Raw genomic sequence first — 25,646 nt, 5'->3', positions numbered from 1 at the left:
TGGTTAAGATTAATGGGAAGATGAATGACCATAAGACTGGAAGAGATAGGAGCAGAATTAGGCCATCTGGCCCATCGAGACTGTTCTGCCATTCAATCAGGGCTGATCCTTTTTTTTTCCATTTCCTCCTCAATCCCAGTTCCCTGCCTTCTTCCTGTAACCTCTGAGGCCATGTCCAATCAAGAACCTATCAACCTCTGCCTTAAGTACACTCAATGACCTGGACTCAACAGCTGCATGTAGCAACAAATTCCACAAATTCACCACCCTTTGACTAAAGAAATTTCTCCGCATCTCTGTTTTGAAAGGGCGCCCCTCTCTCCTGAGGCTGTGCCCCCTTGTCCTGGACTCTCCCACCATGGGAAGTATCCTTTCCACATGCACGCTGTCTAGACCTTTCAACATTCGAAAGGTTTCAGTGAGATCCCCACCATCCTTCTGAATTCCAGTGAGTACAGACCCAGGTCTATCAAACGTTCCTCGTATGATAACCCTTTCATTCCTGGAATCATCCTCGTGAACCTCCTCTGGACTCTCTTCAGTGCCAGCATAATGCTGCTAAATGCAGAGAGATCCCGGATAACAACCTGCTAGCTTCTGCCAGAGAGGAAGTTTGTCTTTCAGCAAGACAATGGTCCAAAACTCACTGCCAGAGCAACTACGGAAGGATTTCAAATGAAGAAAATTGATGTCCTTGAGTGGCCCAGTCGTAGTCCTGACCTTAACTGAATCAAACATCTCTAGCGAGACCTCAGGATTGCTGTCACCACTGGTCCCCAACTAATTTGGCACAGTTTGTGCAATTTTGCAAGGAGGAATGGGAAAATCTTGCTCCATTACATTGTGCAAAGCCAATAGAGACCACTGGCTATAATAGCTGTGTGGGGTGGTCCAACTAAGTACTGAGCAAAGGGGGATGAATACTTTTGAACCACTGACATTTCAGTTTTTGTATTATCAGTTTTTCATGCTTTATAATTTTCCCTGTTTTTGGTTCTATTGTGGAAAAAAAGGAGTTTATGCATCAAAAATAAAAAAAATCAGTGAAATTGATCAAAATCCCAGGTTGTAATACTCACTTATTTGAACAAAGGGTTAGGAACTGAATACTTTTTCAAGGCATGTAGCTAGAAGAAAAACATAAATATATCAATACAATTGCAGGAATCTCACAAGCAATGGTATGTTTTTCCCTACTGAAGAGCCATATAAGCCATCTTCGGTAATGTTTGAGTTTGCCTACCATAATGTTAGATCTTTACATTAACTTTGAGAATAATAACAACATTAACAATGTTACAATTTTGCCCACAATATGATATCAAGTTAGAAAAACATAGAAAATCTACAGCACAATACAGGCTCTATGGCCCTGAAAGCTGTGCCGAACATGTCCTTACCTTAGAAATTACCTAAGGTTACCCATAGCCCCCTATTTTTCTAAGATCTATGTACCTGCCCAGAAGTCTCTTAAAAGACCCTATTGTATCCGTCTCCACTACTTTTGCCGGCAGCCCATTCCACGTACTCACCACTCTCTGTGTAAATAAACTTACCCCGACATCTCCTCTGTACCTACTTCCAAGCACCTTAAATTTGTGCCCTCTCATGCTAGCCAATTCAGCCCTGGGAAAAAGCCTCTGACTATTCACATGTTCAATGCTTTTCATCATCCTATACAGCTCTATCAGATCACCTCTCATCATCCATTGCTCCAAGGAAAAAAGGCCGAGTTCACTCAACCTATTCTCAGAAGACATGCCCTCAAATCCAAGGAACATCCTTGTAAATCTCCTCTGCACCCTCTCTGTGGTTTCCACATCCTTCCTGTAGTGAGGCGACCAGAACTGAGTACAGTACTCCAAGAGGGGTCTGACCAGGTCCTGTATAGCTGCAACATTACTTCTCAGCTCCTAAACTCAATCCTCTGATTGAAGGCCAATGCACCGTATGCCTTCTTAATCAACCTGTGCAGCAGCTTTGAGTGTCCTATGGACTCAGACCCCAAGATCCCTAAGATCCCCCACACTGCCAGGAGTCTTACCATTAATACTGTATTCTGCCATTATATTTGACCTACCAAAATAAACCACCTCACACTTATCTGTGTTGAACTCCATCTGCTACTTCTCAATGTCCTTTCAATGTCCCGCTGTAACCTCTGAGAGCCCTCCACACTATCCACAACACTCCCAACCTTTGTTCGATAAGACTTTTAATTCCTTAATACTACACCCTGTAGAGGACTGCTGAAAATTAGATCATTCAAATTCTTGAGAGTGATAAGCATGACCTCCACTTTGAAACAAGTAGAACATTATTGTAAAGGTTAGTTAATAGACCATGCCAAGAAATTTTTGCCGCCTTGTGGAGATCAGCACAGTTCAATTGGGATAATTGGAGTTCAAACTGTATTAGCTAAAGTTAATCAATCATATTTGGATCTGTCATCTTCTGAAGGAAACACATTGCCTCATTGTGAAGAAGTGCCCAGTAGCTGCTCAAGTGTGTCAGTTCTGATTGACACAAATTACCTTACTTTGAAGTTATGGATACAGGTCAAGTTGTTTTCCTCCAATGTCTCTTTGTAGGAATAATGCAGCTATGCTGACTATACAACAGAACCCTAAACTGGGATTTTTCTCAGATAACTAGTCATGTAGTTGAATTACATTTCTTCTCTGACAAACATCGTCTAATAAAGTGGGCCCTGAATAACTTGGGAATTGTTATCTTCATTGCTAATCTACTGACGCTTGCCTTAGAATGTTACTCTGCCACATCTGATGAATGTCAAATCATATTTCATGGTATTGTTACGAGAATACACATAAAATTAAGATGTTTGCTGGCCTGGGCTAGCATCAGTGGCATCAGCAGTTGGTCTGCCACCTGCCCTCAGGGGAAGGAGAGATAAGGAACAATGGAGCAGCGTCTGGAGATGTGTAATGAAGGGATGTGGGAGAGAGAGCTGTCTGGAGCGGCTCCCCCCTTTGAACCCTGAACTGTTTGAAGTGATGGACAGGCGATACCCCAGCAGGGGGATAAAAAGGGACAGGTTCGCTAAGACAGACACACACGCCACCCGAGGTAACGAGACCCTGGAAGCGGTACGCTTCTCACGAGTGGGTGAGAAGTATCAGACAACGACCAGGGTGGAAAGGTACGATCAGCGGGAACCCGGTGTGTGTCCGCCCTTGCCTGGGTGCCGGGTTCACTGCAGAGGATCGACCGCATCTGGAGGAGGGGTCACAGTCGGTGACCTCTGGTGACATCACCAAGGACCCGCCCAAATGCTGTTTGTGAGCCATCCCGCTGGTCTGTGAAGCCGTTCTGAATGATCAGTTGTTCCTGTTCTCTCTGTCTCTCTTCCCCCACCTTGTCCATCGCCATGGCAACGATTACTGCGAACTGAACTACAAACTGGACTGAACTTTGAGTCATTTTGAAATTGGTCATTTACCCCTAGACAACGATAGAGCTTGATTGATGCTGTTATCTTAATGCTGTGCCCATGTGTGTTTATCATCACTGAACTGTTGCATTTATTATCCTTTCGATTACTGTGTTGCTTGTTTCTTTAATAAAACTTTCTTAGTTCTAGTACTCCAGACTCCAACTGAGTGATCCATTTCTGCTGGTTTGGCAACCCAGTTACGGGGTACGTAACATAAGTGGGGTTCTCGTCCGCGATTTTGAACGCTAAATTTGGGACGGAGTAAATTGATTGGGTTAAAATTCCCGAAAGAAAGAAAAGACAAACAGCAGAAATGGAGGTTGAGGAATTTATAAAGGCGCCGACCTTGGAGGCATTAGAGGATGCCAGGAAATCGGAATTGATAGCTGTGGCCAAACGGGTGAATCTTGCTAAGGTGAAGTCGACAATGAGGAGAGAGGAGATACACAGAGCTATTGTAGAGCACTATGTATCTAAAGGTGTGTTTCCCCAAGGTGAGCTGGGGGTGGTGTCTATTGAAAAACCTGCTGGAGACGCGGTACAGGTACAGCTTGAAAAACTGAGACTCGAGCACGAGTTCCGGGTACGGCAGTTAGAACACGAAGAGAAGCAGTTAGAAAGGCAGGAGAGACAGTTAGAAAGGCGGGAGAAAGAGAGAGAGTTAGAAAGGCAGGAGAAAGAGAGAGAGTTAGAAAGGCAGGAGAAAGAGAGAGAGTTAGAAAGGCGGGAGAGAGAGAAAGAGTTAGAAAGGCGAGAGAAAGAGGTAGAAAGGCAAGAGAGAGAGAAAGAGGTAGAAAGGCAAGAGAGAGAAAGACAGTTGGAGAGAGAGGAGAAACAGAGGGAAAGGGAATTTGAGCTGGAGAAGTTAAAGATAAGGGCCGAGCAGGGGCTCGTGCCGAACCAAGGTGGAGGGTTCCGGGCGACCCAGGAGGTTAGGCTGGTTCCCCCATTTGACGATACCGATGTGGATCGGTACTTTCTCCACTTCGAAAAAGTAGCTATAAGTCAGGACTGGCCGAGGGATAAGTGGGTTGTTTTACTTCAGAGTGTACTGAAAGGGAAAGCCCAACAAGCTTACTCCGCTTTATCCACGGAAGATGCCCAGAAGTATGAGGTGGTGAAGGAGGCCATCCTCAGGATTTATGAGTTGGTCCCGGAGGCATACCGGCAGAGGTTCCGGAATGCGAGGAAGCGGTGGGACCGCACGTATTTGGAGTTTGCTCGCGAGATGCAAACATATTGTGAGCGTTGGTGCGCCTCGAAAGGGGTAGAGGGGGATTATGACAGACTGCTGCAGCTGATTCTGATTGAGCAGTTTAAAGGTTGTGTCCCTGAGGGTATGAGACCCTACCTCGATGAGAAAGAGGCAGCCACGTTAGCCGCAACTGCTAAGTTAGCGGATGAGTATGCGTTGACGCATAAAATGAAGGTTGCCCCGAGTAAAGGCTACCAGAAGGGTAGTCAGGACGGCGGGGAGAGTCCGCCGGAAAAGTCAGAAAGTAAGCCGGGGACTAGTGAAAAGGATAAGGTAGACCGGGAGCAGTCTGGTAGGAAGTCTCCTGGGGTCGTCTGTTATAATTGTGGGAAAGTCGGACACTTTGCGTCCAGGTGCTTTGCCCCAAGAAAGGAGACGGGGAAAGGAAAAGCGGAAATTTTGAATGGCTGTATTGAGCTGTTAAGCGAACCGCTAGGGAAGGACAGGTCTGAAAAAGTCCAGGAAGGGCGCGAGAGGTTTATCTCGGCCGGACTGGTGTCAGTGAAGGAGAGGTTAAAACCAGTTCCAGTGCGGATCTGGAGAGACACGGGAGCGTGTCAGTCACTAATACTGAAGAGTGTATTAGAGTTTAGCTCAGAGACCCAGACTGGGGAGGTAGAGGTCAAAGGTGTTGGGGAAGGGACAGAGTCAGTCCCTTTGCACCAGATACATTTACAGAGCAACCTGGTCTCTGGACTAGTCACGATCGGGGTGAGGTCCGAATTACCAATGAAAGACGTGGAAGTCTTGCTCGGTAATGACATCGCCGGAGGAATCGTGTTCCCAGTCATGAGATTGACGGGTCAGCCTGCCAGCATGGAGGCCCCGCCCGCGATGGTGAATTTGGCTGAAACATTTCTGCCAACCTTGTATGAGACAGGGTGTAGTGAGATAAGAGGTAGTGAGGGAGCTGGGACGGACGTAGCAGTAGCCGGGAAAGAATTTGTGCAGACGCAGGAGCGAGACGAGGGGCTGATGGTTTTTGCCGAGACCGCTCTCTCTGACACAGCCTTGACAAGCTATTGTGCGGATGAGGAGGTGCTAAGGAAGAAAGGGAAATCAAGTACAGCATCCGCAGATGAGGAGTGGGGGGTGGTGCAAAAGAGTTATGGGGATGAGGTTTTTAACATGGCCCACGAGGTACCCCCCGGTGGACATTTTGCGGTGCTGGAGGAAACAGTTGGTGGAATCATGAAAGAGAGTTACCGGCTGCCCAGGGGGAAAAATGTTATTGATCATGACCGACGCGAACTGAGACGGTCACCGGCTTTTGATATGCTAACAAACCTAGTCGGTGTTAGCGTGGAAATCAATGAAGCTAGGGGCCCCCTGCTAAGAGAAAAAAACCATTTTGAAAAGATTAGGATGGGATCGGTCAGATGGGAGAAGGCTATTGTTTTGGCCAGGTCTACTGATAAGGTCTCTCCCTTAATCCCCGAAGGAGTAATTAAACGACTCGCACCCATGTGTTTGACTGTCCCGAGGAAATGCAAAGAACTGGGACGTTGGGTGATTGTGGTTACAATAGGGCAGCCAAGTAAACAACACCCATATTTTTCGAGTAATTCAGTGACTAAAGGGCTGATGAACACAGAGGTGTGTATTGGCAATTTAACACGGCTGTCTGAAGCCAGCTTGATAGTGAACCTTGAAAAAAATGAATTCGGCCACACGAAGGTCACTTACCTGGGAATTGTGGTGACACAGGGGCAGCTGGCAGTGATGCAAGCTACAGTGCAGGCTATCGCTGACCTCCCAACCCCGACAGACAAGAGGGCCCTCAGAAGGCTTTTGGAGATGGTGGGGTACTGCAGGAAGTTTTGCAATAACTCTGCGGTCAATACCCGTCCCCCTCCTACTAAGCCCTTGCGAGAGAAAACTGAGTCGGAATGGGACGACCCTTGTTGTTGTGGTCCGGGACAAAACCAAATGAGAGGTTACATTGGTCGCAATTCATCAGTGTTTTTGGCCACTATGAAGTTTGCTGAGTTGGAGCCTGGTCTAAGGGATTATTAATAACACGTGTAAAAGGAACAGAAAATGTGATGACTGTCTGTCAAGGTGTTGACAGCTTCAAATTCTCTGTATTAGCTAAATAACTGTTAAAGATGTATATTGTGTATGTATCAGATAATGTAGTCATGTTTGTAATTTTTACCTCCCGGTAAAAATCCTTAAAGGGGGGAAGTGTTACGAGAATACACATAAAATTAAGATGTTTGCTGGCCTGGGCTAGCATCAGTGGCATCAGCAGTTGGTCTGCCACCTGCCCTCAGGGGAAGGAGAGATAAGGAACAATGGAGCAGCATCTGGAGATGTGTAATGAAGGGATGTGGGAGAGAGAGCTGTCTGGAGCGGCTCCCCCCTTTGAACCCTGAACTGTTTGAAGTGATGGACAGGCAATACCCCAGCAGGGGGATAAAAAGGGACAGGTTCGCTAAGACAGACACACACGCCACCCGAGGTAACGAGACCCTGGAAGCGGTACGCTTCTCACGAGTGGGTGAGAAGTACCAGACAACGACCAGGGTGGAAAGGTACGATCAGCGGGAACCCGGTGTGTGTCCGCCCTTGCCTGGGTGCCGGGTTCACTGCAGAGGATCGACCGCATCTGGAGGAGGGGTCACAGTCGGTGACCTCAGGTGACATCACCAAGGACCCGCCCAAATGCTGTTTGTGAGCCATCTCGCTGGTCTGTGAGTGAAGCCGTTCTGAATGATCAGTTGTTCCTGTTCTCTCTGTCTCTCTTCCCCCACCTTGTCCATCGCCATGGCAACGATTACTGCGAACTGAACTACAAACTGGACTGAACTTTGAGTCATTTTGAAATTGGTCATTTAGCCCTAGACAACGATAGAGCTTGATTGATGCTGTTATCTTAATGCTGTGCCCATGTGTGTTTATCATCACTGCACTGTTGCATTTATTATCCTTTCGATTACTGTGTTGCTTGTTTCTTTAATAAAACTTTCTTAGTTCTAGTACTCCAGACTCCAACTGAGTGATCCATTTCTGCTGGTTTGGCAACCCAGTTACGGGGTACGTAACAGTATTAACAAATGCTCATCTTAGTGGAATTACTATGCTAAGCTTATCTGACACTTTGATATAGATTTTTCTCAGAAATTGACTCCAAATCATGTAACCATATTTTCTCCTGTAGCTCTGCATAAAGCAGCATTTGAGGCTCTTATAGAAATAATAACAGTGAAATGGCATGGTTTCATTTTCCAAAATTCTGTTGTGTTCCTGTCCAGATGTTGTGTCCATATGGTAAAAACACCATGTCTTACTTCATTTATCTATATTGTGACTTTTGTCAAATGATTTTGAGGTGACAATAAAAAAGGTGGTTGAAGTATCCACTGCCAAAATAAGGATTTACAGCTGCTCAGCCATGAATTGATAGAAGTTATTATGGGATAAATTTCTCATTTAAAACATTTGCTTCAGGTATGAAGAAAATATCATTACAGCACTACGAATGCCAAAGGTGTCCAAATTTTAATAGCTCAGTAAGACATTTGGCACATCTGTGATTTATCAATTCCAGACATAATGGGAAATATTAAAAATTGTTGGGAATTTGATACTGTAAATATTAATTTGCATCAACAGAAATGAGAATTCCTTATTTTAAACAGATCTGCCAACTGATTAATGGTTTCATTGACATTTTAATTGTTGCAAACAAATTCCTAATTGATTTTGAAGTTATTTTGACTGCACCAATTAGGCAAGTATAAACCGTATTTATGTAAATAACTCTTCTGCGGTAAGATTTATGAAATACAGCAGAGGCAGGATGAATCAGCAACGTATAGTGTCAATAAATTTATAGTTTAAAAATAACTGACAAATACTTATGCTTCTAAAAGTCATTGTCTAGAAAATTATTTTGCTGGGTAAAATGTACATTGAAGTGATACTACGGTGAGTACTTGAGTCAATTTTGTTCATGATTATTGCAACACATGATGTGACTCTTCATGTTCATTAGTACTGTGAAACTCAGACCATCTGTGGATAATTGTTCAGAGAAGGTGCTGTGCTGCCAAAATCTTACAGGTAGTGTGGACTTTACTGCATGATTTCTTACCATGGCAGAACTCTTAATGGAATGGATAATAACTGAAAATAAACTAAGACCACTTCAAAGGTGAGTTAGCCTCAAATGTTGGATAGATAATGGGATCAAGCGTCAATTGTCTCCGATGGCCAATGAGATATTATGCTGTCAATGGTGGTCATCTAGTGCAGATAACATGATTATTTGAACACCCAGACATCAAGGAAGAATAATCTAAGAGGAATTTTTCATCTCTGCTGTATTTCTGTAACAGGATGCAACAAAACAATTTTTGAGGACTCTGATCAATGGTGGAGAAACAACACTGCTTCAAAGAGGATTTTTAAAAAGTGATCAATAAAGCAATTAATAAAGTAATGAGTCATGCATCCTTCTGCCTTTTGGGAAGTCCAGAAAGATGAACAACAGTTGGTTCTGAGGTCCTGGTACTGTTTGCAATCCTGATTTAAACAGAAGACCAATGAGCTTGCAAACAGGGGCTATTGGTATCGTTCAAAGCCCAGGCATTTTGAATTATATTCCATTAACTCACTTAATGTAGTATTAGTTTATGAGATGTTTATGATATATGTTTTATGGGTGTACCATGGGTGCAACTATGCTATTTGAACAATACTCTATCCCTCCAAATCCACTTTCTCTATTACATGAACTTCCATCGCAAAAGATGAGAAAAAAGCTTTTTTAAAAGAATGTTCCTTATTATCCTCTGCATGCATCTTCTTCATAAACATTCCATTGATATTTAGTCATTTTTCTTTCACTTTACATGAAATATGGGACAAAGAATTCCATTCACACTTGAAGGGAAATACTGTAATTGTGGAATTCAAGAGAATTTTGATCTGCTAGTATACTAGACTCCCTTTGAGGTTGTGGAATTGCTATGATGGAAAAGTGACAGTGGAGGTTGGAGAGAAGGTAGCTCACCTGTTGTTTCACTTCCTCCTGCCACCTCTCAACCCACTTCAAATAGCATTTTATTCCTAGCCACCCACCTTCCCCTTCACCTGATTTCAACTATCTTCTGCTAGCTTGCACTTCATCTTTTTCCCCATACCACCTTATTCTGCCTTCTTCTCCCTTCCTTTTCAGTCTAAATGAAGGATCCTGGCCTGAAACAATAAATGCCGCCTGACCTGCTGAGTTCCTCCAGAATTTTACACGCGGCTCATTCTAAATCTGAGTGTATATCCTTGTGTCCCCAATACCCAGAGGTCCTTCTAATAATATTAGCAATGCCTTTGTCTGTTGAAACCAAATATTTATTGGCATTATGCTAACAACATGATCCCCACAAGATGCATTTGTTAGACTGCTGAATTGAAGTAATCACATTCATAAGGACAAGCAAAGGGCTAATATAGCAGCCCTTAAATTCTTTACTCCAATATCTACTGGAACACCTTGGCAAGCAACAGGTTGTTAGTTCAAAATAATGGGTCAACTAACAAGCCTCATGTTAATGACCTTATCCTGACTGTACGTGTATACAACCAAATGAAACAACTTGCCTCTGGATAATGATGCGGTCATAAAACATATATCATCAAATGCTAGAGTGACTCCTTCCTTAAGCACCACCAGGACGATCAGCACTGGTGCACCTCAGGGGTGTGTGCTTAGCCCACTGCTCTACTCTCTGTATATACATGAATGGGTGGCTAGGCATAGCTTAACTACCATCTATAAATTTGCTGATGATACATTGTTGGTAGACTCTCAGTGGAGATGAGAGGATATACAGGATCCAGATATGCCAGCTAGTGGACTGGCGTCGCAGCAACAACCTGGTACTTTACATCAGTGTGACGAAAGAGCTGATTGTGGACTTCAGGAAGGGTAAGACAAAGGAACACATACCAATCTTCATAGCGGGATCAGAAGTGGAGAGAGTGAGCAGTTTCAAGTTCCTGGGTGTCAAGATCTCTGAGGACCTAACCTGCTCGTAACATATCAATGCAGTTTTAAAGAAGGCAAGACAGCAACTATACTTCATTAGGAGTTTGAAGAGATTTGGCATGTCAACAAATGCACTCAAAAATTTCTGTAGATATACCGTAGAGAGCATTCTGACAGGCTGCATCACTGTCTGGTATGGAGGGAGGGGGGCTACTGCACAGGACTGAAAGAAGCTGCAGAGGGTTGTAAATTTAGTCGGCTCCATCTTGGCTACTAGCCTACAAAGTACCCAGGACATCTTCAAGGAGCAGTGTTTCAAAAAGGCAGTGTCTATTATTAAGGACCTCCAGCATCCAGGGCATGCCCTTTTCTCACTGTTACCATCAGGTAGGAGATACAGAAGCCTGAAGGCACACACTCAGCAATTCAGGAACAACTTCTTCCCCTCTGCCATTCAATTCCTAAACGGATATTGACCCTGTGAACACTACCTCACCTTTTTAAATATATATTATTTCTATTTTTAAACAATTTTTAATCTATTCATTATACTTATACTGTAATTTATTTATTTATTATTACCTTTTTTTCCTTCTTTTATATTGTGTATAACATTGAACTGCTGCTGCTAAGTTTTGACATTTTGTCAAAATTTCGACACATCTTGACGAAATGTGTCGTCAAATTTCACGACACATGCCGGTCATAATAAACCTGATTCTGATTCTGAGAATTTCTATATAATGTTCAGAAATTGTCTTGACATATTGAGCAGGTAATTATATGTTGTATCTGCCTGAGAAAAGGCCAAAAGCACTAAAATTTGAATGACCAGCCAATGGTTTTAATTAATGTACAGTATTCTGGTTCAACAGAATCAGCAACATTTCCTAGTGCTGGAATGACAACCATCTCTTAGATTTTGGCATTAACTGAGTTAACATAATATCTTCCTGCCACGTAATACTCTCCCACCTATGTATTAAACTCCAAAGAATGAATAATTGCTTGAATTTGGAAAAAAACATAAAATAAATTTTCATTGAGGAGACAGGCTGAAAGTCAGAATATAAATTCTATTAATGCTCAAAGTTTATCACAACTCAGATTGTTTGACGCATCTTGCAGGCAGAAAATAACTGGGAATCTTGAAATCGTGTATTATGCATTTTTTTTCCAACTCTAGTGTTCAATTTTTTTCTCCCACACAGAGGAACAGACAAAATCTTACACCACAGACGCAATACTCATTTGCATTTATTGCCACCCACATAAATATAATTATCTTTGTCATTCAAACAAAATTTGCTTTTTAGCTCTATTTATGTGAGAAATTCATGTGTCAGTTTGTGTTTACCAGTTGTGTACCTGTTTTTAAACCATGTTCCTGGTTATTAAAATTCCAATGCATTTTTTTTTTGTTTCCTATGATTTCTCCAGCATCTAGGTTGTAGGCAGCAACCAGGCTGATATCTACTATAAATACAGCGGGAAAAAAAAAACAGAATACTATTGTCACAGCTTGCCCTAAATGACAACATGCAAATCAGTGTGTCCTATTTAATTTCTAATTAAGTCACATATGCTAGGTTCTCTGAGAAGAAACAAGTAAGCAAAGTTGTATAGCTGGCAGTGAACAGAGAAGTATATATGAGACAGGCAAATGGGAGACCATCAGGAGGGAGAGAGAGAGAGGGATCTCATTTACTAGATAGGATGGATGTGGAGAGAAGGTTTCCTATGGTGGAGGTATCTAGAACGAGAAGGCACAGCCACAAAATTGAGGGGTGACCTTTTAGAACAGAGGTAAGGAATAATTTTTTTAGCCAGAATAGTGAATCTGTGGAATGCTCTGCCACAGACTGCAGTGCAGGCTAAGTCAGTAGAAGTCAGTAGAAGTAGATAGTTTTCTGATTAGTGAGGCCTCAAAGGATATGGCGAGAAGGCGGGTGTACGGGATTAAGTAGAATACGGGATCAGCCATGATGGAATGGCAAAGCAAACTCTATGTGCTGAATGGCTTAATTCTGCTCCTATGTCTTATGGTCTTATTTAATTTAACTACTTAACTGTAATTCATGTTTTTTCTTCTATGTTATCATGTATTGCATTGTACTGCTGCCGAAAGTTAACAAATTTCCACGACATGTGCGGTGGTAATAAACCTGATTCTCACAACATTATGTTGATCTATGGATTGTTGGTCTGTGTTGTTAGCAGTCTTTACTGGTGGGTGCAGAGTAAGTGAGCAAGTTTACAAGTGGTAGTTTGCTGACTTTGCCCTCAGAGTCAAACGTTGCCTAATCAAAGACCAATAGTAAGAAATCATGGGCCAAATTCCAAATACAGGCAACTCCCATATTACTTTTAAGGTGGAACAGTAGAGTAGTGGTTGGCACAACGCCTTACAGTAAAACTGACTCAGATTAAGTTCCCACTGCTGCCTTTAAGGAGTTGGTACGCTCTCCCCATTAACACGTGAGTGTCCTCTGGGTACTCCGGATTTCTCCAACAGTTCAAAGATGTACTGATTGGTAGATTAATTGGTCATTGTAAATTGCCCCATGATTAGGCTTGGGTTAATTCGAGGGGTTGCTGTGTGGAGTGGCTCAATAAATAAATAAATTCATGAAGAGAGGGGTGAATGGGTGTGGAGTGTTGCTTTTACAGAAGGAAGTCCATGTCACATTTTCCAATCCTCTTAAAACAACAGATTTCAGGTCATAGAAGTGAGTGACAATAATTCTGATTCTGATTCTAACTTTAATAAATTGAAGATATGTTATTTGTGCATGTGTCAATAGTATGAATAAAAAAATATTCATTTCTCTGTGCATAAATTCTGTAAGACTGAATTTGATTCTGTATCTCAGGTGATGTTTTATGTATTCTGCAAGGGTGAAGGCCCGTTCCTAAACAACCGTAATGCAGGGATCACCTTGGTGAATGTAGCTGTGGACATAGATGAAGAGTTAACTAAGTGGAAGTCAGAACCATGGACCTTCAGGAAGAATTAGTAGATTGAGGAAAGAAGAAACATCGTGACGATGACATCTAACTACACGCATGTATACAATGTATATAGAAATGAGACAATGTTACTTCAAACCAGGGCGTAAAGCACATAATACACATACACATGATAACTTATGGAGGTAAGGATAAAATCTACAGATGAATCACACATAAATAACAAACTAAAGTGCATTAATATTAAATATTGCAAGCTATGCAGCAGATTAGCCAGTGACACTTTGAATATGATGTGGCAGGGAGTTCAGAAGCCTAATGGTCTCGGGGGGGAAGAAGCTGTTTTTCATCTTGACCTTTTATTGTTTTTAAGCATCATCGTCTCCTGTATGATGATAGAAAGTCAAAGAGGATGCTGGATGGATGGGTAGGATCCTTAATAATACTAAGGTTCCTGCATTTGCATTGCTCCTGATAATGTCTCCAATGGATGGCAGGCAGATCCTTATGATCCTCTCTGTTGTTCTCACAGTCCTTTGTGGAGACTTTTTTTAGATCTGATGCTTGAATGCTCCCTTACCAGATAGAGATGCAACTTGTCAGGATGCTCTCAACAGTGCTCCTATAAAACTCAGTTAAGATAGGGGGTTGGAGCCTTGCTTGCCTCAATCTTCTCAGGAAGTTGAGGCACTACTGTACCTTCTTGTTCAAGGAGGTGATATTAAATGACCTGGTGAGGTCATTCATGATGTGAGCTCCCAGGAACTTGCAGCAGTTAACTGTCTCTACGGAGGTTCCATGTATTAGCAGAGGAGGATGGTTTGTCTGCACTTTCCTGAATTCCACAATGATTTCCTTTGTCTCCTCCACATTCAGATTTAGGTGGTTGTTCTCGCACCAATCCACCAGCCACTCCACTCCCTCTCTATATTCTGTCTCAATTTATAGATTGAGTTGGTGCCACATGCCGGCTGGTGGGGTAATGGCATCAGTGCTGGACTTTGGAGCGAAGGCTCCCGAGTTCGAATCCAGCCAGCTCCCTTGCACGCTTTCCATCCGTGCTAGGTGGAGTGTTGAGCTAGCAATTCGTTCTCATAAAAATAAGAAAGCCTGCTAAGAAAACGCCGTCGCGACGGTGTCCCGATGACTCCACTCGGAGTTAAGGGCTTTCTTCTCTTCTTCTGGTGCCACATGATTGGCTAATTAGAGATTTACGTTAACGAGCAGGTAAAAAGTATAATTAATAAAATGGCCATCGAGTGTGTATCTTTCAGCTTTCAGGTGCTCTAAAGATCGTGCATGGAGGAAAATATATCATCCTTTGATTGTGGGTTCTTGCCAATGTGATGAAACTGAACTTGTTTCTGAAAAGAATGCAATGACGAGTGAATAATAAATATCAAAGATGCCTATATCCTATGAATGAATAAATTAAAGAATAAATTTATATATATAAATAAAACCTCCAATCCTGTGAGTGGAGTTACATGATTGGCAAAGCAGAACCAGGTGAAAAGAGGGAAGATACAAATAAGCTGAGGAAGTTAGTTAGCTCCATCATGAACACCATCCTCCTCAGCATCCAGGAAAACTTCAAGGAGTGAACCCTAAAAAGGCAGCCCTCATCATCAAGGACTGTAATTCACATTGTTTTCTATTATTATGTATTGCATTGTACTGTTACCACAATGACAACAGATTTCACGAAATATGCCAATAGTATTAAACTTGATTCTGATTCTGAAGTACTTGGAACTGAAAGTGCAGGAAAGAAAAGTTTTGGCCAGATGCCACAAACAATGAAGGTAAAAAGCACGAGGAAGATGGGAGGATAAAGCAAAGCAGGAGATGCTCAGGAGCAGGGCTAGAATTTTGTCAAAGATGAGAAAGGATATATGGAGAGAAACAGAGGCAATGGAGAATTTATAGCTAGAATTAAGAAACAGGTAAGTATTTATGATTCTCAGGAGAAATATTGCATTATTCCCTGAGAGCTAATATTAAGTGGATGAACATTTGTATTAAGTACAGGGAGAACTTAATGGGAGGTATTAGTTTTCATACAGATCAGTCTACAATAACAATTTTTAAAGCCATCAGGTTTTATGTACCAAGAGTAAAGGTCCATTTATATTTTGTATCGAAGATCAAATTGAATTTATTTTTAGCATGCCATGAACATGTGTTTAATTATGATTGTCATATAATCACATATAAGGCAGAGATCAACCATCAAAAATGCAACTTATTTAAAATTTTAAATATAGTTCAGGCAAATTTTCCCATGAGAAATCAGAAAATACTAACAATAACCTGGGCAAACCTGCTAATACAAAAAATATCAATGAGAGGTAAGAAGAAGGAAGTTAGATTGATGGTAATGGATTATAACTCATAAAATAGGTCAAGAATTCTATCTTCTAATCAAAGCAGTTTTTTTTACTTTCTAATACTTTTTCTACATTTTCTAAACTATCATGAATAATAATTTAAGAATAAAACTGCACTATAGGAAAAACATATCATAAAACAAAAATTAAAAAGCTCCTGAAATCTGGAAGATGCATACACAGTGGCCATTTTAGCAGGTACTTTTCTACACCTGCTCATTAATGCACATATCTAATCAGCTAATCATGTGGCACCAACTCAATCTTTAAAAACATACAGACATAGTTCCTTTGTTGTTCAGACCAAACATCAGAATAGGGAAGAAATGTGATCTAAGTGACTGGGACCATGAAATGATAGTTAGTGCCAGATGTGGTGGTTTGAGTACCGTATGTCAAAAACTACTGATCTCCTAGGATTTTCACACAACAATCTCTACATTCTTTACAGAGAATGGTGTGAAAAAAAAAAAAAAATACAGTGAGTGGCAGTTCTGTGGGCAAAAATGCCTTATGAATGAGGGAGGTCTGATGAGAATAGCCAGATTGGTTCAAGCTGACAGAAAGGCGTCAGTAAGTCAAATAACCATGCGTTACAACAGCGATGGACAGAAAAACATCGCTGAATGCACAGTATGTCAAACCTTGAAGTGGACGGGCAACAGCTGCAGAACATGACAATAGACAATAGGTGCAGAAGTAGACCATTCGGCCCTTCGAGCCTGCACCACATACATCCAGTGGCCACTTTTTTAGGTGCAGAATCCACTGAATAAATTGGCCTCTGAGTGTATGTACATAGAACAGCAAAAGATGATGAAACATACTAACAGCTACAAAATGGAATATCAAAAGATGATTGTAAGAGAAATCATAATCAAAGCTAATATGCATATGAGGAACATGGAGAGAAACAGCATTTTCCCAATCTGTTTCTTAGATAATAGGCACAAAATGTTAGAAATGTTTCCATTTCCATGGCTGCTAACTGAGTTAATGAGTATTTCCACTGAGTCATCATCATCATCATCATCAGCTGTCATGCCCAGTTTGAGCTTTGACTGCCATGGCCCACACACTCCTGTTTCGGATCAAGTGGATTAATTCATTGGTATTCATTTCTAGTTCTCTGGCTGCTGTCTCCATCATCATTTGTCTTTGCCTTCCTCTTGCTTTCTTCCCTTCAACCTTTCCCATAATTACCGTGCATTTTAACTCCTCTTTCCTAATCACATGTTCAATGAAGTTGTGTTGCCTTTTCATGATCTAATACATAATTTCTCTTTTTGTGCTTGCTCTGTTCATAACATCCTTGTTAGATGTTCGTTTCGTCCATGATATTCTTTGCATCCTCCTCAAAAACCACATCTCTGCTGCTTCAATTCGTTTCCTCGTGTCACTAGATATTGTCCAACACTCTGAGCCATATAACATAACTGGATAAACGTAACATTTCAGTACTCTGAGGCGGGTTGTCATGCCTAGTTTAGTATTGGTCAGTATACTCTTCATTCTCGTAAAGGTGTCTTTTGCCATCCCTATTCTTCTTTTGATGTCCATGTCACACCTGCCATCTGATGTCACCCAGCTTCCCAAGTGGCAAAAGTTCTGTACTTGTTTAATGCCTTCCCCGTTTATTCTCAGCCTGCAGATAGGATTCTCCTTCTTTTTGGATATCACCATGCATTCTGTATTTTTGCAATTGATTGATAGTCCCATTTTTGCACTTTCTTCAACAACTATGTCAATTAAGTTTTGTACTTCTTCTTCCGTACTTGCAATTAACACAGTGTCATCTGCATATCCGAAATTATTGGTGTTTTCACCACCAACCTTGATTCCCAAGATTCTCTTATATTTTGTAATTTGTTTCACTGTACGCATTAAATAAATCAGGAGAGAAAACACACCCTTGTCTAACACCTCTCTTGATTTTCGTAAACTGACTCACTTCTCCATCTTTTCTTACAGTGGCAGTTTGTTCCCAGTACAGATTTCTGATTAGGCAGAGGTCTTTCGAATCTAGATGTAGAGTTTTCTGTAATATTTCAAATAACTTATTGTGCTTCAGTTTATCAAATGCTTTTGTGTCATTGATAAAACAAACAAACAAATCTTTTTGCACTTGAATAGCTTGTTCTGATATCCTTATTGCATTTCTTGTACCTTTTCTTACACAAAACCACATTGTTCTTTACCTATTTCAGCTTGTGTCTTACTTTTAGCTCTTGTCATCAAAATTCTTGGACGTATCTTGGTGATATAACTCATTAAACTTATAGTCCTATGTAACTCACATTCTATTGCTCCAGATTTCTTAGGAAAAGTGATAAATACTGATTCTGGAGCAGATCTGATGGAACAAATGGCCTAATTTGCTCTTGTGTCTTATGGTCTTATGGTCTCATGTGGAATATTAGTCCAAAAGACTCGGGCCCATGAGATCCAGGGAAAATTGCCAAAATAGACCCAAAGTTGGATTGGTAATAGGGGATAGCGGATGATGATGTATAGTTGTTTCTGTGATTAAAAGTCTGTGACAGGGCGGAGGGGTGTTCTACAAGGAATGGTGCTGAGACCATTTGTCAGATACTTGAAGGATTTGGATGCGGATGCCGGTGGCATGATCATTGAGTTTGCACGTGACACTAAGTTTCATGGTATGTTTGAGAGTGTGAAGGACAATCTTAGGCCACGGTAATATCAATGTGTTGGTGAAATGGGTTGAAAAATGGAATAGGAGTTTAATCCAGATGGGAATGAGAGGCTGTACTTTTGTTGCACTAATGAGGCTAGGATGTATACCATAAATAGTTAGATCATTGAGAATATTGAAGAACAAATGTACCTTGTTGTACCAGTCTATTGATCTTTAAAGGTGGCAGTGCAAGTGGATGATGAGGCTCTGAAGGCTTACAGGATTGGTTTTCAGTAACTGGGCCGTTGAATAAAATTGACAGGGATTGAATAAAATAATCGCTGCAACTTTATAATAGATGAGTAGTTATTCAAAAGATGTGTAGTGGAGAGTATATCAACTAATTACATCACGGCCTAATATGGAAACACTCATGTCTTTGAATGGAAAATCCTACAAAAGGTAGTGGATTTAGCCCAGTACATCACATATGAAGCCATCCCAACCATTGAGCACATCTATGAAATGCTGTCATAGGAAAGCAGTATTCATTATCAGAGATCCCCACCACCCATGCCATGCTCTCTTCTTTCTGCTGCCATCAGGTAGAAGATACAAGAGCCACCAGGTTCAAGAAGAGTTGACTGTTTACTCTTTTCCACAGATGCTTCCTCGCCTGCTGAGATTTTTTAGCTTTTTGTGTGTGTTGCTTTGGATTTCCAGCATCTGCATACTTTCTGCTGTTTGACTATGATCTTTAGAAAAAAATTATAATTTTGCAGATAAAATCAAATGAATGTACAATGTTCAGTATACGTCACATTTGACAAACTTGCTGAAAATGTTTTAAGTGTCTAAAATGGAGTTCAGGTGAATATCTATTATTGTTATTTTTTATGAACATTTGGGAGTGGTTTCCACAAGTGATTTGATGTTTGCTGAACTGTTGGTGCTACTGAGTTCCAGGAGACGAGTGGTAACTTTGTGCAAGGCAGAAACAGTAACTGCTTATTGTATTTATGCAATCTAGATAATTGAATAAAAAGGTTTACAAGACATCTTGCCATTATGTCAATATGGATGCAAACATTATATTACATTAAGACATTAATAGATTAAATGAGTAACCAATAAATAAATTTCAGTATGGGCTGCTTAGCCAAGTACATAGGACTTTTAAAAGTGGACGGAGAATAGCTTTAACAGTGAATTGGAGAAGAGGAGGTCCAAGTAGAGATCAGGATCATTAAATGCATTACTAGAACTAGCTTTAGGGGCTGAACATATCATTCCAATGTAGGAAAAGTGACAGGATAAATCTTGACAGAATGTAAGCAATGTGTTGACTAAATACAATGGACAGGAGCATAATAAATGACAAGGTAACAGGAATGGTCTGACAATGACAGGAGACATAATGAAGTTGGACAAAAAGGGAGAAGACAGAAGGGAGAGATGGGACTGCAGTGATAAAAGGGAGCAGGGAGGCAGTAATGAGTGTGTGTGTGTGTGGAATATAATTAAACACTTATTTGGTGTTCTGAACCCATAAGTGACAAATTAATTGCAATATTTCTTTTCTCCTTAATTTGAAACACAGTGAGACATCATCTAGCTCTTGAAAATTTGCAAGTTATTCACAGTCAGATGTAGACTGGAATGAGTTCTTAATTATCAGAGATGTGAATGGAAAGAAGCATTGCAGGATTGCCACAGAGCTGCCTTGATCCTGGCATTATGATGTCCAGACTCTGTGGGCTTCTACTCAATGCTTCCACCCCCCTCATGAGTCTCATATCACATTATTCATGAGTTTCTTTTTTTAGTCTGCTTCCTCAGTTCGGCCTGTGGTTGATTCTGGAATTTAGAAGCTGCTTTTTAATGTGTAAAAGCAATTTTTTTCCCCTTATGGAACTTTGCTGAAAGCCTTCTGAAAAATCAATGAACAACGTTGTTGGAAGTACTAACACTTGGTGTTGCTGAATTTTCTTCTTTCCAACAATGATTAGAATTCAAATTAATTAATTAACATGGCACTAAATCCACAAGTAAATAGGAGAATGGTTTCAAGCAGAATTTACACCACTTGAATCCAAGCTATTTTGTTGTCCTTCTTGGCAGATCTTTCCTCAGTCGCTTGGGGAACCAACATAGTCTGAAATTTTACAATAGGAGCAATAACTCTATGCTAATTTTTGTATGCTAACCTCACTTTATCTTTCCTTATGTTTAACAATTGACAGTGCTGCCTTAAATTATTCAAATCCAATATTTGCACTAGAGGCATAATGCTGAGCAGCTTGCATTGTTACAGGCAGATTCTTGAACTCCATCAATTTAACACAACGATTGATTGTAACATGCTCTGGAAACCTCCCTGCAAAATAAACTGTTATAATTTGACTTTCCATTACCTTTCAAATAATAGAGAGTAATATTCACTTCATATCACTTTGTGGGCAGGAGAGTAAATCATGTTGCCATCCTGACAGTACTGCTACATAAAGTGGCTAGAGAAAAATACTACTTCTAATTTCTACTTGGATTGGGAGTATAAATATACATAGATTATACTGGAACTGTAGGGAGAGATTCCCTATATCCAATTAGTACAATAAAGTAGCATAAATAGATAATAATTTTGCTCTACTATGTATCAGAGCATCTATGATTAACTGCTAAGGGGTTTCAACACACTAAGAATGACGGGTTGCCTTGTGGACATAGGACTGGATTTCAGCAGTTCTTGTTTTTTTTATCAGACTAAAGCTTTGAAATCAGCTGGTTTCTTCAAGGGCGTTGGGATATTTATTTTTTTCTCTTTAGACAGTAGCCTAAAATGGACATTAGTCATCAGTCTGAGACTGAAAGCAACACTGAATATACTATCTGGCTGAAACTTTGATAAGCCTGTGCATCAGATCAAATTCTAAATGCTATATCCTTGCCCTCTCCAACCCCACCATCAACCACTTAATCCTCGCTGAAAAATGTTTAAGTGTTGGGGTTAGAAGTACCTTCGGTTATTGCCCAGAGCATCCTAAGCCAATATTGTTTGTTATTGCATGCTCTCCATCACAGGGTACTGGTTAGCACAGTGCTTTACATTACTAGTGACCCGGGTTTTCCTCCCACAGTCCAAAGACATAACGGTTGGTACGTTAATTGGTCATTTAAATTGTCCTGTGTTCAGGCTATGGTTAAACTGGGCAGTGCTGTAAATAAATAAATAAATATATCATACCTTAAAGGCACACAGACTTTGACAGACAGACTTAAGCTGTGCCCTTCTTCAGGTCACTGGATATATGCTACCAGAACTAAATATTTTCCCTAATCCTTAATGTAAGAGTACTATTAGCATGACCCACATTTATTGCATGGCTGACCTTGAGAAGGAGCTGATGAGCCACCTCCATCAACCTCTGCAGTCCATGCAGTAAATATCCTGCCTCGGTGCTATTAGATTTACAATTCAAGAATAATAACCCATGACAATGAAGGAACTTAATTTTCAAATCAAGTGTGATTTGCACACGGAGAGCGTAAGGGTGAGGGTTGAGGTAAACGTGGCACAGCAAACATTGACTATGTTCTTCCTGTCAGGTTCTCTTCAAGGAGAGGAGGATGTAAATTGAACACTTAACTCTTAAAAAATATAAAACTTGCTCTGTAAATTTTACACTGAGGAACACTTATGTAGTGTTGATTTGTAATGCCATGCCTCAATTGATACCATCTTTTTTACTGTTAAGAAAGAAGATGGTGGAATTTAGTTCCATTTCAGGAAGCTAAGCATAAATTCTTGGCTGATGTGTCAGTGCAGTGCTATGGCACTGTTGCTGTTCTCAGATGATATATTAAACCAATGCACAGCCTGTCCTTTCAAGAGGATTAACGGAATCTCATCGTACGATTTTGGAGTGGAGGATTCTTTCCTAGTCTCCTTGTCAATATTTATCTCTTAACCAACATGACTGAAAGCAAATTATCTGGTCTTTATCATATTGCAGTCCGTAGGAACTTGACTACATTTCCTACTCAGTTTTCCACATTTACAATAATAAATACCCTTTAAACTGTACCATATTGACTGTAAAGTGCTTCATGATGTCTCACGGCTTCAATGTGTGTGATGTAAATATGACTTTTCTCATTCTCCCAGAAGAAATGTGAAGGTCTTTTCATGCACTCTTATTTGATGCATAATTCACAGGAGGAAATAATTTGCAATAATAATGACTGAAACAAAAATTTGACTGATAAAATTTAAGGATTTAAAACCAAAATAGTAATAGTGGAGGTTGTAATAATTTTCTCTTAGCGATAAATCTATGCCTAACTGCTTTGAAGAAGACCCCGGTAATGATTTTGTTTTTAAATAGATGAAATTCTGACAGCCAAAGTCATTGTAAAAGGTATTTATTTGAAGATTCAATGAGGAGAATACTTTTTTTTTAATCCTACTTTCCAAATTTAGGGAATAATACTATTTTCTAAATATTCCCCTTTGGTCGATCAGAACAGAAGCTTTATTAATACACAGAATGGAACAAACTGCTGATTTGGAAAAGGCATAAGGTATATTTCATGACAAACTCACTGTCGTGCTCCATTCTGGTGGTTTTGTCATAGTCATGATTCCCTGACCTAGAACACCTCACGATCAAGTGTCGACCATTTCATTTACCAAGAGAGTTTGCCTCTGTGATCCTGACGGCAGCCTACACACCACCATTGGCTAACTGTAATCAAGCACTTGAGACACTGCATACTGCATCCTGACACATTTCAAAGCAAAGTTGGGGACTCCAATCCGGCTTGTTTGAAGAAATCTCTGCTCACTTAACATCAGTATATAACCTGTAGCACAAGAGATCCCTATGTACAAGACCACTGCGATACTATGATAAGTAATGCCTACCATTCCATGCTCAGACTGCATTCTGGGAAATCAGATCATTTGGCTATCTTCCTACTTGCAAGCAGTTACAGGCTAAAGAGCAAATCTCCACAGATATAAGGACAAAAAAAGAGGTCGTCTTCGGGGTGGGGGTTGCAGAGGAACAGCTAAGTTGTTCAAGGACTCATCAGAGGATCTGTATGAATACACCCCGGTTGTCACAAACTTTATAAAGACAGATGATTGAGTCCCCACAAAATCATTCAGTCTTCCCCAACTAGAAGCCCTGGATGTACCATGAGATATGAAATCTGCTGAGGGTCAGATCAGAGGCTTTCATGTCTGGCAACTAAGTAAGATACAAGAGGTCTAAATACAATCTCCAGAAAGCCACCTCACGAGCGAAGTAGCAATTTCGAGCTAAACTTGAATCACTGAAGGATGCTCAACAGCTATGACATGGCTTGGATGCTATTACGTCTTATGAAGAGAAATGAAGCTACATAGCTGACAGCCAGGTTTTGCTTCCAGGAGAGCTCAATGCCTTCTATATATTGGCTTTGATGTGAAAACATGAAGAAACCTTCACAAACTCCCAATGACCCTGTGGTTTCAGTCTCTGAGGCCGACGTGAGAGCATCCATCAGGAGGGTGAACACATAGAAAGCATCCGGCCCAGATGGGGTACCTGGCCATGTACAACAGAACTTGCTGACATCTTTAACCTCTTGCTTCAACAGTCTGAAGTACTCACCTGCTTCAAGTAGGCTTCAGTTATACTGGTGCCTAAGAAGAGCATGGTAACCTGTCTGCTGAAGCAGTAACGTCCACTGTGATGAAGTGTTTTGTGAAGCTGGTGATGAAACCTATCAACTCCAGATGAGAAGCAACTTGGATCCTCTCCAGTTTTCCTACCAGCCTAACAGGTCCACAGAAGATGTCATCTCAATGGCTCTTCACTCAGCCCTGGAACATCTGTACAGCAAAGGTGCATAAATCAGGATGCCCTATATCGACTACATCTCTGTATTTAATACTACCATTGTCTGAAAACTAATCAATAACCTTCAAGACATTAGCCTTAATAACTAATTGTGCAATTGTATCCTCAATTTTCTCACTTGCAGACTCCAGTCAATTTTAGATTATGAAGACACGTAGTCCCCTTTTATTGTCATTTAGTAATGCATGCATTAAGAAATGATACATTATTTCCTCTGGTGTGATATCACAAAACACAAGACAAACCAAGACTGAAAAAACTGACAAAACCACATAATTATACATATAGTTACAAACAGTATAACAGTACCATAACTTGATGAAGAAAGTCCGTGAGCACAGTAAAGTTCAAAGTTTCTCAAATATCCCACATCTCACGCAGACGGGAGAAGGAAGAAAAACTCTCCCTGCCATACTGACCACAATCCGATTCTGAGTCATGCAAAAACTTCGAGCTCTGATCAGCTCTCTGATACCGAGTACTGAGCGGCTACTCTGCAGAATGATTTGACCATCTTCTTGATTGCCAAAAGCAGGCAAGGCCGGGGATTTTGAGGCCTACCCTCCAAACGATTCCCAACCACACAGTAATGACAGCAGCGGACGGGCGTTTCAGGAATTTCACCAGATGTTCCTCTGTGCTTTCACGTCCATTCTCCATCAAATCAGAATTGTCCACGGCCCCTATTTAACAGATATGACATCATTTTTCACCGTAGAGCTGCGCACACGTGGCGCGCTGCCATCTTCTCCTCCCGCTGAATTTGAATTGGCAACAACGTCTCCTACACAATCTCCATCAACACAGGTGCACCATAAGGCTGTGATGCTTAGCCCTCTGCTCTGCTCATTTCACACTTATGACTGTGTGGCTAAGCACAGCTCCAATGCCATATTTAAGCTTGCTGATGACACCTCTGTCATAGGCTGAATCAAAGGTGATGATGAACCAGCAATCAACAATACAGTTAGGAGGGAGACTGAAAATCTGGCTTGATCAATATCAGCAAGATCAAGGAGCTGATTATTGACTTCAGGA

Source organism: Mobula hypostoma, chromosome 5, assembly GCF_963921235.1.
Source record: "Mobula hypostoma chromosome 5, sMobHyp1.1, whole genome shotgun sequence".
NCBI lineage: Eukaryota > Metazoa > Chordata > Chondrichthyes > Myliobatiformes > Myliobatidae > Mobula > Mobula hypostoma.
This window is presented reverse-complemented; position numbering follows the sequence as displayed.